Source organism: Lepisma saccharinum, chromosome 10 (assembly GCF_977018435.1).
Source record: "Lepisma saccharinum chromosome 10, izLepSacc3.1, whole genome shotgun sequence".
NCBI classification, from domain to species: Eukaryota; Metazoa; Arthropoda; class Insecta; order Zygentoma; family Lepismatidae; genus Lepisma; species Lepisma saccharinum.
This window is the reverse complement of record NC_139238.1, coordinates 10,735,346-10,755,161: the sequence shown is the minus strand read 5'-3', so window position 1 is coordinate 10,755,161 and position 19,816 is coordinate 10,735,346. Positions and strand designations below refer to the sequence as shown.

The 19,816-nt window shown below is 38.9% G+C and overlaps 1 protein-coding gene across 1 annotated transcript in view; it reads left to right on the top strand.

Moving 5' to 3' along the window:
• The window catches only part of Naa15-16 (N-alpha-acetyltransferase 15/16), a 225,806-nt gene that overhangs the window by 55,639 nt on the left and 150,351 nt on the right, over positions 1–19,816 (top strand). The window lies entirely within an intron of this gene.

Here is a 19,816-nt window from a genome sequence, read left to right as displayed (position 1 = left end):
CGTCCCTTAATCAATTTCATCATATCATCACTCATCCTCATTGTTGTGATTAGCCAAAAATGGCAGGAAAGGGATGCTAAACCCGTACCAGCTAACTGTAGACCAGGCGAACGAGAACAAGTCACTGCGCAAGTAGTGACGCAAGATGGCTCCACCAATGAACAGTGAGAAAAACAGATTGTGTAACGGGCGACGGGAGTTACCCGATTTCCTCAAGGAAATCTGTAAGCGTTGCAAACTTTTGAAAAGGATAATACCGAACGAACATGGCAAACTGACCGTATTTTTGTCTTCAGGTCCGTACGATTGATTTAGGAATTTCTTAGAGAAATATTAGGGATAAACCTGCAAGAGCAAATTTTGACAAACCGTGCATTTAGTGTACGGACTAAGGTCTGGACCGTACGTCCATACATGTATGGTCAGGACCGAACGGTTGGCAACGCTGCACTTTGACCACTTCATTTCCTCCTCCTCCTCCTCCTCCTCTGCCGATATGTACGGCCTTGCTCTACAGTTAGCTGGGACAGGGTATAAGTAACAAAAATCAAATCATTACCATGTCTGTGCCAATATTGCAGGATTGCACTGGTGTATGTTTCTCTCCTGACATGCTTGTGCCAGTAATATAATATATGTCCAAAATCTTTTATAAAATATACGTGGATAAAGGAAAACGATCGGCAATAAACTCATTGAACTAACTTTTACAGTTAACAAATTTTTTAAAGTACCTTTCATACAAAATATCTTTCCTACCATATATCTTTGGCATAACATTAATCATGTGTTTATTTTTGTACTCAGTCTTCTGATATAAATAATGATTGTGGATCCTTGATATTGATGCCTCCCCCACAATACTTATTTCAAAATTTGTAGCTTCTTTTAATGTGCTTATATCATTGTTGCATGTTAGAAATGAATGAGAGAAGAAATATCTTTACTGTTTTTTGTATGTGTGCTCTTAGTGCTTAGGTACGAGGTGTGGCTAGAAAGAAACCGGACTGTTGCTACAAAATCTTTTATTGGTTATGTTGTACAATACGAACATTATCCCCTTCAAAGTACTCCCCTGTACTATCAATACACCGCTCCATACGAATCTTCCATTGCTGGAAGCAGTTCTGGAAATCATTTTTTGAAACCATGTTCATGACCTCCGTCGCTTTTCTTTTCACAGATCCTATGGTCCTAAATCTGGTTTCTTTCAGTGCTAATTTGAACTTTGGGAATGAAAAATGTCACACAGCGAGATCTGGCAAATAGGGTGGATGTTCTAACACTGGGATCCCATGATTGTCGAAAAAAGCCTTGACTGACAATGCTGTGTGGGCAGGAGCATTTTCCTGATGAAGAATTCATTACTTGCTTTTCCACAAATCAGGTCGTCATCTTTTTACTCGCTCACGAAGGGTCGCCAGCATCGTAATGAAATAATGTTGGTTGACCTTCAACTACCCAATTCGAATCAATTCACTGGCATTTGCATGTTTGATTCTGTTTTTGACGTGCAAGGCCGTCCAGGATGCAAGTCATCCGTGGTCACTTCTTGTTCCTCTTTAAACCTTTGAAACCCCTCAAACACTTGCGTGCATGATAAACACTCATCTCCGTACACTTTCTTCAACAAACCATAAGTTTCTGTGGCAGATTTTCTGAGTTTCATAAGAAACTTCACATTGATACGCTGTTCCACTTTCACATTTAACAGTTTTCCGACGGAGCACAGATGTACGGTTCACTTCGTCCACAAGCTACAGCGGAACTGACTGCTGCGCACCGTGGGCAATCACGCAGTCGATAGGCAGGATATCACGTTATACACTCTTGCACTGCTTGAGCTTGACGCGCTTGCCGTTTGTCTACAGCAATATCAATCCGGTTTTTTTTCTAGCCACACCTTGTATATCAATTCTCCGGTGCTTAGACATGCGGGATCTTCAGTGCTTCATGCGATATGTGTGAACTACTTGTGCGTTTGGGTAAGATTTAATTGTCTGCAAATTAGCACATTGCTAAAACAGCTCGTTTCTTCAAAAGTCCTGCCAAAACAGCTCGTTTCTTCAATGGTCCATCAATAATTTTTAATGTCTTCTGCTTCGCTTTTACTACATATGAGGTAAGTTGTGACAACATTGTGATATATGTCTCAACAATATGATTGAAAATTATTATGTTCTGCTGGAAGGAAAATTAAGGCTTACATTTGTGTAATTTTTCATCCCAATCACATTTTCCATACATGTGTAGAAACCAAGGACGTATTTGGGGGGGGGGGGTCCGGAAACCCTGCTCCCCCAAAAGATTTATCAAGTTCTAACATTAAATGATGAAAAATTATTCATTTAGCCATTGTTGTATAATTTCCTCTCAACTTATTGGAAGACAAGGATTATATTGGGATCCTACGGCTTTGGAAGGACAGGAAGGACATATTTAAGGGGGGTCCAGGGGTCCATACCCCCCGAAAGACTACCATGTACTAAAATTAAGTAATGGAAATACAGTAGAGCGTCGATTATCCAAAGTAATTGGGGGACATGGGTGTTCGGAAAACTGGTTTGTTCGGATAATCGAACTGTACATGTTTATTTGCCAAAAAGAAGTACTGTACAGTAAATTTATTCATAAAAACAGGCATCTCTTTAAGTATGTATTACAAAGTAATGTACAAAGGCAACTTTAGTAGGAATATATAGTATGTGGTACAGTTTATTAAACAAAAATATGTACATATTACATACGCATTTTGCATGAACAATACACACAGTACACAAAATTAACGTTTAAAAAAATCCTTTATTTTGGTCTGTCGAAGCAAGCCTACACGCTTACGAGCAGATAAGTCACGTACTTTTTTCATTACAGATATCTGAAAGTGAGCGAGTACACAGTTCGGTTAAGCGGTCGTTTGGTTGACCGACGTTCGGATAATCGACGCTCTACTGTATTAGCATTTGTTGCATAATCGATGGTTATTAATTTCCCCTGAACTTTTTAGAAGGCTTTGTATTACATTACAAAGAAGATTTATGTACACTACTACTCAAAATAATATGCATAAAATTTTAATCAGAAACTTACTTTTCTCCAACTAAAGGGTGTCCCAAAAGTAACGCAGGATTTAAATTTACAAAGTGATCCTATATTTATACATGAATTGGCAAAGTTGTAACATACTTTGAAAGAGTAAACACTCCGATTAAATATGGAAAATAATATCTGGCAAATGTCCTCCATGTCTCATATGACACTCGCGCAATCTTTTGACAAAATTTGCAATCACATTTTCGCAAACTTGTGGCTCATTTGTTGCGATAACACATCAGATTTCTTCTTTAGGTTCGTGAATGGTTGGTATGTGTTTGCTGGAAACCTTGGACTTTACAAATCCCCAGAGATAAAAGTCATACGGTGTAAGATCGCATGACCTTGGTGGCCAATTGTGATCACTGTTGCGCGAAATCAGCCGCTCATGAATTTTTTTAATTAACAGCTCAATGGTTTCGTGTGCCACATGACACGTGGCGCCATCCTGCTGAAAGAACATCTCATCAACATCAAAGCCAAAGTCCATGGCTTCCACGTGAGGCCACAAAAATGCTGTTATCTCGCGATAATGTACACCATTGACAGTTACTGCACTTCCGGACTCGTTTTCGAAGAAGTGCGGCCCAATAATTCTACCACACACACTCTCGTTGGGAATAAATCGGCTTTTCTTCAATAACACGAATGTTTTCCGTGCCCCAAATGCGACAGTTCTGCTTGTTTACATACTCATCCAGATGAAAATGCACCTCGTCACTGAAGATGATATTCTTAGCAAAATCACCAGCCACTTACAGATTGTCCAGGACCCAATCGACGAATGCCCGTCGCTGCACGTGGTCTTGCGGCTTAAGCTGTTGAGTCATCTGAATCTTGTATGGGTGCATACGCTGATCTTTCGGCATAAACCGCTGCATGGTGCTCCTCGAAATGTCTAACTCAAGAGACCTACAGCGAACTGACGTTCTCGAACACTCAGCGACACTAGCGCTCTCAGCGGCAATGTTATCAGCCGAGCGTCCGGTATGAGAACGGCCACTTCTTTTGTCGTCCATCACCGAACCTGTTTGTTCAAACTTTTGAACCACTTTTTTCACAGTCGTTCCGTTTGGCATGTTTTCCTGCCCAAACATACCACATAATTTGCGCACAGTTTCAGTACAACATTCTTCGTATTTGTAATATGTTTTTACGATAGTTATGCACTCCTGCATCGTGTATTTCTCCATCAGGACTAACTCACTACTAACCGGAATGTGCTTACTACAACATGTGCTTCAGACAGCGTTGCCAACCCAATGAAAAAAAAATGGCACGCAATTTTAATCCTGCGTTACTTTTGGGACATCCTTTACATGTAACATCATTTTTGTTATTTGATAAAATTCAATTATTCATGTATTTTACATTAATTTCATTTGCCAGGGCACTTGTTTTTATGTAAATTATTCCGATCCTAACTACAGTTAAGCTACATAATGAATATGCACTGTTATATCTCTATACTTATACAGTCTTTTTACCTAATCGTGTAATAATAATATAATATTAATTTATGTATTGTAATTAGTATTAATTTGATTTATAAATATTTTAACATAAACGTTATTATTTCTGAGACACTTGGTTTGAAATCCTTTCCGAAACATATTTTTAGATACGTGCCTGGTAGAAACATTTTTTTTCTAGTTTGTTAATGAGTGAAATATATCACGAAAAATATACCATATTCAATTACATGAATGTGTGCTGACGTTTCAGCATACTTGTGAAACATGTAAATGTCTTCAGGAAAGTGGTTTTATCATCAACCTCATTCAGAGTGTGGTGGAGTTTGGGGCAGGCCCATGTAAGGAGGAGAAAGGATGATTGGTAGAGGCACATATTTTTGATAAATAAAAAAGCAAAATTTTGGTACAAAAATTGAGTCGATTTCGCGTTCAAAGGTGGTAAATAAAATTTTGGCATTATAGTGGTGAAAAAACGGATGAAAAACAGTACATAAATATGACATTTTGGTTTTAAAATTGTGAACAAAATCCACAATTTGATTTAGAAACTGCACTTATTACAAAATAAACGTAACCCTTCTAATAATACATTTATGTAGTGACCAGAGTATTAAGTTTATTCATGTATAAAGGGGCCCATTTTTGCATCTCAAATATTTACAGCAGAATTAATCAATTTTCTGTGAATTGCATAACTCAGAGGATAATTCAAACTTCAGAAAGTGTCACGTCGGTAAACTCTAAATTTCATGCATAAGAGTAAATTTCTCATTTTGCAGTTCATTTCGCATCATTTCGTGACAAAACAGGGTAGGGAAATGCACCTCACACCTATCAGAAACATTAAAAATTAACATAAGAATGTGTTCACATTTCGTGTTTTCGTCAAAACTGAAATATTCATGCCCCTAATGATTGGTAATGCGGAGATCGAGTTTGCTGGAAAAGTTACTGATTGACCTTGTTGCAGTGTGGTTGCAGTCATGGTTGATATGTGAGAGTGTGAGGTAGCTCGAGATATTTAGTGACTAGCGTGGAAGGATAGTCATGGTTGATCAAAGGCTTGGTATAGGCAGAGGTTGTAGTTCTTTCGGGAGTTGAGTGAAGTGGGCCAGGGAGAATGTGATTGCTTTCCTGTTGTAGAATGGGTATGTACTGGTTGGTGGATTTGATGTAATAATAACCCATGCCGCAAGAACTCTTGAGGACCAAAGCTTACCTACTGACTGTCGGCATCACTCCTACATGCTTCATCAGAGGTGGGCGATCATTCAACCAGTTACGGGGTGATGTGTGGTCAGCAGGATGAACCCCCAATTGTCGTCGTAGTTACACTACTAATTCATAGCTCCCCAATTTCCTCATGATGGAGTGTGGCCACTGGTCCCATACACTAGCCAGGGGAAAAGTTGTTCTCCCCAGGAAACTTGAACCAGCGTGTGCCTCGTAGCTTGAACCCAAAACATGATGCCTTAGACTGCATGGACACGATGCGGGATGATGGGTTTGATGTGGATGGATGTTCTCCAATGACCTTCTTTGAGATGCACCACAAAACTGAAGCAACTGAGTTGGTCCAAGAAAGTAGATATCTTATCTTTTCTCTGACTCAAATAAAAGTATGCTTTAGGAGTTACGTAACTCAAACTTAATTCTTTTCCAAAATGAGACATACGATTTCATGGCTTGTCATGTTCTTTCTCTCATACAATAAGCCAACTTAGTCTCACGTCACCTACATGATAAGCCACATTCTTTAAATAACTATATAACATTAAGTGTTTCATGTGTGTGAAAAGCTATATTTCTTAATTAGGAAGATATCTGATGAACTTTACATTTAGAACTCACGTCTTTGATACCGTAAATAATTTTGTATAAAATATTTTGCCCCCAGGAAGTTTTAGAAGTTACAATCACAGCAGTATGACAAGCCACAAATTCTTTTATTATTTACTTACTTCAATTGAAGATGAAGAAATATCACCCGATTGTCGATAGTCAATATCCTCATCACTATCATCTACAAGGGAACTGGAATCATCACTCGATTTAGGCAATGATGTGCCAAAATTAAACTATTTCTGAGAAACCTGTCACTGCATGATGTCACTTACACAGTGGTTTGTCATGTTCTCAAAAAAGAGAAGGAAAATCATTTGGGCAACAACATGACAGTCTGCATGGTGCAGCTATCTATTAGGAATAATGATGATGAGTTAATGTCATTATGGCTGTGATTTTGATGGTAGCAACGTTTTACTAGTTGAAATATGAATATAGCAGTCTGCACAAACTAAAATATTCCATATTGCCTCAAGCTCATTGTAAAAAGTACTTATTAGGTACATTATCACACATTTACATTACATGCAGAATGTTGCAAACTGAAACTTATTTATGCTGTACTCCACATAAAATTCTGCACATAAATTTAGTGAAAGTAAGAAATGCACAAGGTACTCTGTTAGATGTGGAAATTATGCTTATGGACATAGTGGCAAATGTAATTGTGGAAAAAAGCCAATATTACTCATTAAAAATCATTCGAGGAACAAGATGTATCATCTGTTTTTTTTTTTTTATGGAAAACACATTATCAGACATTTTCGTGTATGCATGTGTTTATTTATGGTTTTTGGTACGGAGGTTAGAAAATCAAATATTTGTCTCGAGAAATGAAAGGACCCAATCTCCCATGTTCGTAATGTTCTTGGTCAAGTTCAACACCTGCGAACGGCATAGGCCATGAACGTCTGTAGGATGTCTTCCAGGGAGGGACACCCAAGGTATTTCTTTGCCAGGGGAAGAGGCTAAACAAGGTATATTTCCCCCCATAATAGTGTTATCCCCTCAAAAAACTCTCCTTCAGTCTGAAGTTATCATTATCCTGCAATGCCCTTTAGTATAAATTGTTGTGAAATGAAATTATATGTGTGAAATATATAAGTTTAGTTCATTTAGAGCGTTGGGGTGAGGGGAAGGAAAGGAGAATGCATCCCGTCCTCAAATTCCAGAAAAATGCATTATTTATATGTAAGATATTGGCATATTATGTATGCATCATGCCCCAATAACTCAAAACATAATGTTGCTTATGATTGGGAGTAATCGGAAATTCATATGCATTTACCTTCCAAGGTTTAATTCTGGAGTGACATATGAAATATCAATTCAATGCTTTTTTTTTGTTAAGTATTTCATGTCGTGAAAAACGTTTTTATCATTAAAAGTACCTCGTATCTCCAAGAATGTGTAAGTGTATTGGTATCGGCCCAATCTTTGTAAAAATATAGTCAGCTATGTGTTGCAATAGTGCTTTTCTTCGCTGACTTAACGTTCAGTGACGCATGGTGAGCGTATAAAGTCCTGTCTCTCTTGAGGTGTAAGGCATGGTTTTTCAAATTTTAACCTCTCTTCCACATGGTATACCCTGAGAAACGGCATCGTTGCAGACGAAGTGTTGATGTGTCCGTTTGTATTTATGTATTACCGTTCTCCTTCTCTTGTCACTTTTTGCCAAAATGGCAGAAAAGCCACCTAAAATGGAAAAATAAATCCCTTCACCTCTGTTACCTTGCATAACAGTGTTTGACCCAGGACCACTCGTACGAAAAAGCAGTATAACCATTCAGCTATATGGGAACTCATGTTAAAATACCACCCACAGCGAAAAGTGAGTGCTATTGCAATAAGTACAGAAATTTCTGTTTTCAGTTGTTCAAGAAGGGGAATAGGGGTGTGCGGTATCGATTTGTCGATGTCGAGGTTCGATATTTTGTGAATATCGATATGTAGTTGATATATCGAGTATCAAAAGATGTCGATATCGGGAATACCAATGTCGATGATCCCTATAATATCCATATCGATGCTATCAATATTATAACGAAGTGGCGGAGGGGTTAGTACAGTATCTATGATGCCAGGGGTCCCGGGTTCGAATCCGGCCCGGGCATTCTATTTTAGGGTCCATCAGTTTTATCTCCTCAACGTCGCGATGAGCCAAAAGTAGAAGAAAAGCAGCGTAAAATAAGCAAATTGAATCAACCAATGTAACGAAATGCATATTTTGCTCGGACGTTTAAGTTGTAGTTAGTAACTGTAGGAGAAATTAATCCTGTTTCTCGATGAATAATATCGATAACGATGCTCCGATATATCGAAATATCGCACATGGCTAATATATAGTCACGAGGGAAATGCAATCGAAGGAAGTACACAATTGCTTGTAGCCATAGGTGTGCTCAGACCCTCTGATTGGTGAAAGTTCAGTCGGGAAAGAAAAACCTCATTTTATCTCACTGTTTTAGTTTCATTGCATTGATGGGCGCGAGCAGGAAAATTTTTAGATCCACATTTTTGCAAACTGAAAACAATATTGATTTAATATGGCACAAAAATTTCGTGCGGCGCCATGGCATTCTCTTTTACAACTTTCCTCATTTAGATTGTTCGGCGCCCAGGGCCAACTCCCGCTGCCCTCTAGCTACAGCTCTGAACTTGACAAGACTATAAGAAAAGCTGACATTGCGAGCAAGGAAATTTTACGAAATGTATTTTTATTTGTATAAAATTTGATATCGAAGGGGGTCAATTTCCGTTTGTGCCACCCTGCAGGTGCTCTTGGCCGGCTGTAAGAAATAATGCAAGAAAGACTTGAAAACTAATTTCATCTTTAGTATCATTTTGTCCTGCTACTCTTAGATTGTACTAGTCTTGCTTTCTTTTACCTCAATGTCTGCCCTCCGAGAATTGATTTCCGTCCAAGGTTGGGGAGGGCAATGCTCATTGCCCCCCCCCCCCCCGGTGGTTGCGCCACTGCACCCCCTTCCCGTAGTTGCTTTGAACTTCAATCGGCTTGAAAGTACTTTATTTTCTTGGAGTACAATATCGTTTAATAACGGTGATAAGATTTCTCTACGCTAAATTTCTAGGTGCAAGTATAATAAATCGAATGTCAAGCTAAAGGTATATACAGTAAACCCTCGTTAACACGAATTCCAAGGGACCGAAAAATCAAGAGTTCGTGTTAAAGAAATTCGTGCTAACCGGGGACTCAAATTTTATTGTTGCAGTACAGTTCTTTCTATACATTAACCATTTACAATACGTATTAAGTATTGTAGATAATGTAGATTTGGCAATTCCATACTGTTCAGCAATTGTCGTTTTGTTCAATGCACCACGGTCTACTTCCTCTAGGATTTTCAGTTTTGTTTGCAGATCTATGCCTGTCTGCTTCCAATTGGCCATGACTCCCGTCTTACTGCTTGCAATTGATGTTACTCGTACTGGCTACGTTTTAAAGAATAGAAAAACACATCTGAACACACAACTGAATTTGTTGGTTAAATACTATTGACGCGATGATCGCGATTGTTGAGCAATTGCACCCAAGTTTTTAATCTTGATGTTATACTCGTATTGGCTATGTTTTAAAGCAGGGGTTTCCAACTGGCGGCCCGCGATACCTTTTTTTGCGGCCCGCGAAGCCTGTTTGCAAAATACATTAATTTCATGTAATTTTATTAAAATACGTTCTATTTTTGCTGTTAAATGAACGGAAGCTCTGTGAAGAAAGACAATATCACAGGTAAAATTGATTTTGCAGTCAATAATGATCATCAGAAGAATCTAAAGTGACGTAACGTTCTCTTCACACCATGTATTCAACCCCTTCACTATGCAGAATGAACCGCTATGCGGAATTGCAGGGAATCGTAATAAACTGATGATTTTCAACGTTACTTTGGAGAGGAATAACCTGGTCCATTTTCCAAGCTGTTGGCGGCTAGCAGAAGATGAAGAAACACTGGACTTTTCTGAATTCAGTGCAAATATTAAAGAAATAATGCACGAGTTTGACTCCAGATTTAAATATTTTGAATAACTTAAAAGCAGCATCCAGCTATTTAGCAATCCTCTTGGCGCTAACATCGAAGAACAAGAAGTTTTTATCTCCTACTTGAATTGTGTGATTTGCAAGGCGATTTCCTTCAAACTAGGCAAGCGAATACCTTTCAAAGGAACGCTTTCCAAACCTTCGTAGTTTTGGGCAAATAATGACATCGATGTTCGGCAGTACATACACGTGTGAAAGTGTTTTTTCTTCAATGAAGTTCATCAAGAACCGCTACAGAAGCTGACTGGCAGATTCTTCACTGCTTCACCTTCTGAGACTTTCAAATACAGAAATTGAAGTGGACATTCCAACTTTAATGAAAGAAGCAGATCGGCCTCAATTTTCTGTTCAGTACTTACAATCTTTGTAATTTTTAATTCCCCCCCCCCAAAAAAAAATGCGGCCCGCCAATCAACTGCTGGATATAATTTTGGCCCTCGGACCTTTGAAGTTGGAAACCACTGTTTTAAAGAATAGAAAAACAAATTTGAACACATTGTTGATCTGAAGCTGTTGGTTACAATACTGTATAAGTTGATTGTTGACAAGATGATGGAGATTGTTGAGCGATTTCTTACATACCTAGCAGAGGAACGACCGAGGAACAACAGAAAAAAACATGAAAAACTTTGAAAGTTCGTTTTAACCCTGGGTCAGTCTGGTGAAAAGAAAATACATCATTAGTCTCGTGGGGTGTGAGGCACCCCAATACTTATTTTTATTTTGGGTAGTTTATTTTTTATTACAAATACCTCACATTTGCCGAAAAAGCTTTTCTATTGTTACAAATAATTTCTGAAAGCAAAAATTAAAAAAGAAAAGACCACAAAGTTCAGTGACATTCAGTCAGGTTCACCGTTGTTTGCTTGTCCATAACATTCTTTACAAAGAGAGAGTGCGTGTTCCAAACATAGAAATTTTGCACACTTTGCACAAGTGAACCTAATCTTTCGATCTTTTGAACGTGGACAGATTACACATCGTCCTTGAGAACACTTTGGACCTGGAGCTGGAACGTCCTCTTCTGTATCATGTCTTCTTTTCAGCTTCAGTTGTAGTTCCCTCGGAAGATTGGTGATGGAAGCAGCCCGAAGGTTGCGGTGTTCTTCGATCAATTCAAACGCCAACTTTTTTAGAAACTTACGTCTTTGTATTTGCTGGTTGGTGTTACTCACAAATATAACCTGAGAATTGATGCCACTGATATTCAGTACAGCATAAAATACCGTCAAAGGCCAACGTCTAGAGTTTCTAGAAACGTCGTACGTGGCACACATTTGATCCACTGTGTCAACACCACCCTTACACAAATTGTACGTGGTGATCATTTCTGTTTTTTGAAGATCGCCTGTTGTTTCATCAATCCTATCGTCATGATGCATAGTAGAAACGACAAGCACAATCTTTTTTTTTTTTTGGATAGTAGGAAACTAACGTTATATCTTTGGTGAAAGCAAAGATACTACTGTTCACTGTTCTTTTTGTGCCTTCAGTTAGCTCAGGTGGTATCTCTCTCTTGTTTTTCCTGATTGTACCAAGTAAGGTTAGGTTATGATCTTTCAATAGTTTATTGGCCACTGGTATGCTGGTGAACCAATTATCTACTGTGACGTTTCTTCCAGAACCTGTTATTGGTGACACCATTCGCTCTACGACAGATTCCTGAGAATTGCTGATCTTGAACGGTCCATCAGGTTGTTTACCAGCATATATTTCCAGGTTTTGCGAATAGAAGACTCTTGAATCTACAAGAGCAAAAAGTTTAATGCCATACTTGCCTGGCTTGTTGGGTAAGTATTGCCGAAAGGGACACCTACCTCTGAACTTTTCGAGTTGCTCGTCTATTGTTACATTTGCTCCAACAGAGCAATGTACTTTACACTGATCAACGAAAGTTTCAAAAAAATCTCTTATCGGTGCAAGTTTATCAAATTGAGATCGCTCAGCTCTCGTAGATTTGTCGTCGAAACGGAGAGAAGTGAGTAAGAATCGGAAGCGTTGCAACGTCATTGTACTCCAAAATATATCCATACCAGTACCATCTCTCGCCCACAAATCATCTAAATTTACTCTGTTTGGTTTGTAAACACCTGCCATGTACAAAAGTCTAATTACAGCTTTTATTTCTACTAATGACGTATTTTTTACTTTATATTTCTCATGTTCACCATACTTTTGGGACGCATCGTCTATGAATTTGTTTGTGTTACTTACAATTTTCTGCAGTGTGTCGTCACTAAGAAATAACTGAAAGCATTCTGAAGGACTTTTGCAGTTCTTAGCCACACCTCGTACACATGGGAGACGTGTTCTGATAATATTACTCGCTCTTGTTCTTGTATTCGTACGTGGTGCTGACTTGCTACACTTTGCGGTACCGTCCTTACCTACGTAAAAATTCTCATTTACACTATCGGTATTGTCTAAATCCGCATCTTCTTCAGAATCTGTGTTATGTTCATTTTCACTAGCATGGTCCGACCAACAATCACTACCCTCACCTCCCTCCACATCCGATTCCACTTCTTCGCGCATTCTTGTAACAATCGCCTAATACGTTCCACTTCAGAACCCATTGTTTACAGAATACACAGACACTAAAAGAACAATAACAAATACACTATTGGCTCTTTTGTGTATTTAGTCCGTACATAAAAACAGAACCGTGACTAGTCTGGCGGGGTATGTCAAACCCCAAAGCCAACAAATACGTGACAACAACTTAACAGCTCCAGCACCTACAATTGCAAATACACTACAAACATCCACGATAAATACTTGCCAGGTACACGGATGGACAAAGTTCAGTGTTGCCAAATCGTTGAGAAATAAACTAATACAGGGTGGCGACAGACCTGGAAAACCTGGAAAACCGGGAAAAGTCAGGGAATTTGAGGTGTCAAAAATAGTCAGGGAAATGTCAGGGAATTTCCTCTTCATTGACTTCGAACACTCTTTTGACGAAAATTGTTATAACTCGGCACTATGGGAGCAATCTACTTCGGATAACTTTTGTTTTTTGGTAAAACATCAGCGCATGCAACGGTGTACAATTTAGAACACTGGACCGAAGAAGGGGGCCTGGGGGAGCACGTCCCCCGAATTTCAATGGAAAAAACAAAAATCTGGAGTTTGCCCCCTCTTCTCCCGCTATTTTGGGGAGAAGGCACGAACTTTAGTATTCTTTTAAAAAAATGGAGATTTCTCAAGAGAATGAAACATGTTTTATGTTCTTTGGTGCCATACAAGTTGAATAATATGCCAAAATGTGATTTTTTTTTATTACGAAAAATAGGTAATTTGCATGTTTAAAGGAAAATTATTATAACTCTGGTACTATGGGAGCAATCTACTTCGGATAAGTTTTGGTTTGCAGCTAAAGCATCATAGCATGCAACCGTGTACAATTCAGAACACCGAACCGAAGAAGGGGGGTTTCGGGGCGCGACCACTGAATTTCAATGATAGAAAAACATAAAAATCTGGAGTTTACCTCCTCTTCTACCGCTATTTTGGGGAGAAGGCGCAAACCTTAGTATTTTCTTCAAAGAATGGACGATTCCAAAGAGATTGAAACATGTTTCATCTTCTCGGGTGCCATACAAGTTGAATAATAAGCCAAAATGTGAATATTTTTGTTTACGAAAAATAGGTAATTTACATTTTTGGAGGAAAATTGTTATAACTCTGGCACTAAGGCAGCAATCTACTTCGGATATGATTTGTTTTGCAGATAAAACATCATAGCATGCAACCGTTTACAATTCAGAACGCCGAACTGAGGAAGGGGGGTTTGGGGGGGTGCGACCCCCGAATTTCAATGGAAAAAAAAAATCTGGAGTTTCTTGCTACATTCTTTTCAAAGAATGGACATTTCTCAAGAGAATGAAACATGTTTCATGTTCTTGGGTGCCATACAAGTTGAATAATAAGCCAAAATGTGAAACTGTTTTTTACGAAAAATAGGTAATTTGCATTTTTGGAGGAAAATTGTTATAACTCGGGTACTATGGGAGAAATCTACTTCGGATAAGTTTTGGTTTGCAGCTAAAACATCATAGCATGCAACCGTGTACAATTCAGAACATCGAACCCAGGAAAGGGTGTTTGGGGGGAGCGACTACCGAATTTCAATGAAAAAAGAACATAAAAATCTGGAGTTTACCCCCTCTTCTCCTGCTATTTGGGAAGAAGGTGCGAACTTTAGTATTCTTTTCAAAGAATGGAGATTTCTGAAGAGAATGAAACATGTTTCATGTTCTTTGGTACCATGCAAGTTTAATAATATGTCAAAATGTGATTATTTTTTTTTTACGAAAAATAGGTAATTTGCATTTTTTGCGAAAAATTGTTATAACTCTGGTACTATGGGAGCAATCTACTTCGGATAAGTTTTGGTTTGCAGCTAAAACATCATAGCATGCTACCGTGTACAATTCAGAACACCGAACCGAAGAAGGGGGGTTTGGGAGCACGACCACCGAATTTCAATGAAAGAAAAACATAAAAGTCTGTAGTTTACCTCCTCTTCTCCCGCTATTTTGGGGAGAAGGAGGAAACTTTAGTATTTTCTTCAAAGAATGGACGTTTCAAAAGAGATTGAAACATGTTTCATGTTCCTGGGTGCCATTCAAGTTGAATAATGAGCCAAAATGGGAAAGAAACTCTGTTCGGAAATGTGGCATGGATATGTTGCGGAGAGAGGGGTGGGAGGTTGGTCATCAATATGAATTTCCCAGGCTTCCTCCAGACCTGTGTCAGAGTTTCCACCCAAACATAAGAGTATGAATGTCCAAAAAGCACATTCATTTCGTAATCAGCACCATGATACCATAAGGTATCATCGGGCGAGTACGACCTTACTCTGATGATACCATATGGTTGGTATCATCGGACGAGTAAAGGTTAAGCTTGTAAATATTATGTGGAAAATGCATTGAATTATCATTTTTTCTTGTCTGTATGGGAGTAGTAAGGGGACCTGTCGACAGATGGAGGGGATAAGAGCAGGTGGGACCGTCCGATAGTTGTCGGACGTCGTAGTAAGGCATTTTGTTGGGCAAACTGAAGGAACATGGAAACAAATATGTTCCATTGATACATACGATTTTTGTCGAATATCACCACCCGACAAAGTATCTCACTACAACATGCGACAGAAATTGCATGGACTGAAACATCCAACAAAAATCGCATGCATAAACAAGAAGAGCTTTAGACTGCAAATATGCTGCTGGAATTTTATTACTCTTCTGGCTCACTTCACCTTATTGAATCTAGCAGTGCTTGCGAAGGTTTTCTTTCATCATCCTGACGTATTACTGGTTTCGCACAAGTTAACATACGTTTACAATGACATTGCAATATTCTTAGATATCAAGAAGAATCCAAAAAAGGGATATATATTGAATACTATCACGAAAAAGTGAAACATAAATCTGCATTGGTGAACGTTTTAAAAATTGACAAGTGGATGCTCCCAACCTCAAATTTACTGCAACACTATTATTGCAATGAAATTAATGCCACTCTCTGTCCTGTCTGTTTAATCTCGTGAGAGATGGTCTTAAATCTCTCACTGAGTGAAGTTAATGTCCAATATTATGAAATAAAATACTAATAATAAATACATAAATATTTTAATATCATATTTAGTCGAATCATTCAATCATAACAGCAAATCACTTACTTCAAGAATTGACTTTTCTCTGCCAGCCCTGCAAAATATTCACTTTCCATCTACTGATTTATACGAGGGGTGGCCAGAAAGTAATTTTCAATTAGTAGGTACATAGATTTTTCGCAAACGCCAAAACCGTGAAATATGGTAATTGCTGCGAAATTATGTTTAGGAATGTGCAGTGATGTCTGGACACATTTTTCGCCCGTTCGAAATATCGAAATAAAGCGAATTGTTGCCATTTTTTTTAAAGAAATGTCCTAAAACAATGAAAAATTCCATGAAATCCAACATACTTGTCTTTTCTAGGCCATGTTTGTGTACATAGAACATGCAAGTTTTCCAACATTTTACTCAAGAGTAAACTATAGAGTTATACGTACGTGGAATAATTCCGACAGACACATTAAATCATTTATTTCCCACGATTTTTTCAACTTCTATCAAAACCATTTGCATCACAGAGCAAAGTGACAGGGTTCTAACAGGAGATCGAGTGCGTAACTACTGTCACACGGGAGCCACATCTTCGTATTTGTCGCACGAGATATGTTTTGAATTACCAAGCTAAGTGCGCACTATCGGCATTTGTCGAGTGAGTAATAATGGAGCTCAGTCGTTAGGGCATCTGACTACTATGCGATAGACCCTAGGTCGATCCCCTGCGGGGGAGAACCGGGATGTTTTCCACCTATTCAAACTGCTCCGGCGGCCACCCAGCATCATATGACGCTGGTACCTTGAGGAAATTTTGAGGGATAAAGGTAGCCAGGAGTGTGGTGCTGATCACATCACCCCCACTTTCAGCCGTGATCAAGAAAGTGTGGGGCCCTGACTTCACACCAAAATTCCATTATCTAAAATCCTTACCTTAAAATTAATAAAGGGGTATGGAAAATAACTTTCCCAAAATAACTTTCAGGATATCAAACTCTCGTGAAGAGGCATAAGCCATGTGACTTACAATTTGAAACAGTAGTTTGAAAACACCATGAAGGTATAATTTCAGATATTTGCCAGAAAATGCGCTAAAATGAAAATGTGAATTTTGGGAAAACTTTTTGGCATAATCACCACCGTTGTTCTGGCATGTGTCGTAGCATGGCACTAAATTTTGTATGCCCATGGTATATGTGTCTGACAGCAAAGACTGGAACTATCTCTACCGCAATGTAGCTGTCAAATCCTTGCCTTGCCAGAAACCTCTTCAGTGAAACAAAGAGATGAAAGTAGGTACATTCAAGGTCAGGGCTGTACAGGGAGTGGTCTAAGATCTCTCACCTGAAGTGATGCAAATGGCCCGTGTGTACTCAGCTCTATGAAGTTGTGCACATTCGATTGGCCTTCCGTAAATTGTCTGCACCATCGTCTGACCATACTATCACTCACGATGTCCGGTCTGCACAACTCACACGATTGCTGGTGGCTGTGCCAAATTCTGAGCGTGCAATGTAGGCTACATCGCAGTCGGTGGGAGACTTTATGAGAGCTGCAATCTTTAACATAGCACTGTCCTAAACCGGCTGCATTGCAACTGTACCAGATTACAGCTACATGCCACTTCTTCCTGCTTATATGTGTGTGTGTCGCTCTCCGATCACTAGTGCTGCGTATAGGCACCATTGGAGCTTTTTCAGGATGCCCCTCGTATATGAACTTTCAGAAGCTATTATTATTATTATTAGAGTATTCCTGTTTTAATGTGTTAGTTAGCTAAATCAGGTACCTATACAATGCAATTCTATAAATTCCTTGCGTTAAATTTCCAATACCCGTTTCGTCAGCATTAATGGTATAACTGCATGTTGTCAGTTTCACAGCACTTCACTTGGATATACTGTACTGAAGCAGAAATCCCATTGATAATGTAAGGAAATATGACACTTTCTTTTGTTCGATTCAGTTGTTTCACTTATATGCAAGAGTTAAGTTGTTTGCTTTACGGAGAAGAGAGAAGTAGCTTTATGCATTGAAAAATGAGTCCGCACTCATAGTTTTTGCAAGCAGAGGGTTCCAAACCTCAGTGGAAATATCAACATATAATACCGAGAATGTATAAGGAGACTGATAAATTACAAATTGTATTTCTCAATCAATCACTCTTCACTCTTATCTCATTTAGTCGTAATTGTAAAAATAATCCAAGTATTTTATTTTAAACTTACTGCGTATGACAAAATTCCATAATCCTTCCTTAGCTTGTGAATTGCAATAATTTTCCAAATTCACTATTTTACAGTTTGAATTCAAATCATAGAGAATAGAGAAATTAAGTCAATTTAATAGAAGATAATATTGGTACTTCACAAAACCATACGTGGATCTGTATGAGTTTATTATTTCTATTTGCAAAAACATCGATTTAGTTTAGTTTGTAATTGTCAGGGAAAAATATAAATTTTGTCCTGGAAAACCTGGAAAAGTCAGGGAATTTCATTTCTGCTTGTTTGTAGCCACCCTGTAATATAGTACGACTGGGGTTTGTCACACCCCAACAGACTAACGCAGGGTTAAATGAGATTAATGACGCAACGGACTAAAAAACAGATCGTAATTCGTGGTAACCGAAATTCGCGTTAACCGATAAAACTTTCTATAAGATATGTTAACCGAGTGTTCGTCTTAAGCGAGTTTGTGTTAACGAGGGTTTACTGTATTTCACCCGTATAATTTGGTTTCAGTCATAGTAATTTACATTAATGCGATAATTTCAAATTCAAGTGTTGTTTTTTACTTACTATCGGGGTAATATACCCCATGAAAAATACCTTGCTTGTCCCTCGGTTTAAGAAAGCTGTGGACGTCCATGATTGGGGGGGGGGGGGGGCAACTGGTCCCCCTTGCCCCCGTGCGCACGCCTGTGCTTGTAGCATTACGAGCATGAAAACACCTGCCGACACGCGGGAAGTGATTGTAGTAAGGTTTCTTGTTTTCCGTTACAGTTCTAGGTGGGGAACATTTATAATGTTTATACATTGTTCACCTTTCCCTCACGGGAATTAATGACATTAAGAGAGAGAAAAAACTTTCACTGGAAACCGCAGCGTACCATTCGCAAAGCGGTCCGTGTGGGGGCGATACCTCGAGACAGACAGCCCGCGCTTGCTGCTCCAGTTTTCGATATGCTCTCCCCTCGGCCCCACCCACTTCGACTTGGGCGCGCATACAAAGTACATGCATGTCGAATAGTGTAGCCGGCTCACGGTGTGCACGGGAAAGAGATTTCGTTTTGCTGGCAATTCATTAGCATGTGGATGTGTGGGTAGCACAATAGCAGCGGAGGTGAAAGATTTGCCATGCCAGTCCTAAGTGGAATGGTCGTTGCTCTGATGTGGTCTTTGTTCCACAGATAAACTTCCTTGAAACAACACTCGGAAACATGAGCATTAGGCCCCTTTCACACGGGGCAATTTTTGGTAGCGCCCTTGGTGCCAGTTTCTTGGATACGTGTAATGACTATGGCCGAACCGATGCCTATGTATCGGTATCGCCCGATAACAGTGGTATTGGTTGGAATTTACTTACCGGTACTGGCCGATACTTTCCCGGCATTTTCGTCTTTTACGGACTCGGTAAAAATGCTGCGAGACACTTTCGCGGTTCGAATTTATTTTTATTTTGTACAAGTTTTGTGTGAAAACAAAATTTTGTGATAACATTAATTGA